This window comes from Trichinella spiralis (assembly GCF_000181795.1).
Source record: "Trichinella spiralis strain ISS 195 chromosome Unknown Scfld6, whole genome shotgun sequence".
NCBI classification, from domain to species: domain Eukaryota; kingdom Metazoa; phylum Nematoda; class Enoplea; order Trichinellida; family Trichinellidae; genus Trichinella; species Trichinella spiralis.
In genome coordinates, this window is record NW_003526945.1 from 3,336,305 (window position 1) to 3,337,275 (window position 971).

Sequence of the window (971 nt, forward strand, 5' to 3'; positions counted from 1 at the left end):
CACCCTCGACGGACCAGATGGCCATACTGATCCGCCGAAGACGTAGCTTCCGCACTAGATGGCGTGCGTTGCCAGGCAGATGTGAATCGTTACGCCTACTAAGCCTTGCCGCCTCATGCACATCAAATTGCCGTCACACCTGATACTCAATATTAATGTACTGTCCTGCAGAACCAACTCATGTTTGCATACTTACCGTATGATTTACAACTCATCATTATTGATTTAATGTATTATGCCTACTTATCTTTTCAAATAAAACTGACTACTGTAAGTTGCTGTTTTTTGCATTGCAATTAAAACATTCTAGTTAATTATTAAAAAACCCTGTTGAAATATGTAGTTACGAGTGACGTTATTATACCTAATTAGAAAATATTATGACCCACTTTTGTGTTTACATTGTATGTTAATCATTTATTAAAAAACTCTCACTGCTAAAATATATTGTTACGAGTGACGTTATTTAACCTAATTGAAAATTAAAATACTCAGTGCAGCATTTACGTTGCATTTTAAACTTTCTAATTAGCATATTAAAATTAATCTCACATTTAATACATTGTTTTCCTACATGTTACGGATTAATAACATTCTATTTATAGAAGATTACTTCCTATTTATGAAAAGATTAAACTCGTTGCACCTTGTCTAAGCTAATTGTTTATTTCATTTATACGAAGTTTACTTTTGCCATTACCTAATTAAAAGAGACCCCGATTAACATTTTTATAAGTAAAAAACTTATATTGAAACAATAACTAATTATGCAAAAATTAATAAATAAAATTATGCTAATTGCATGTTTACTATATTACATCCCTTTAACTTATTACTTTAGACTGTTTTAAAGTACAAATCTACTTTGACATTGCATTCTTTAAAGTAAAAAAACTGCTTTACACTAAAAAAGTATTATTATCAGTATACAATTAATGAATAATTTAAATCTTTTATAAGATGAAAAGCAA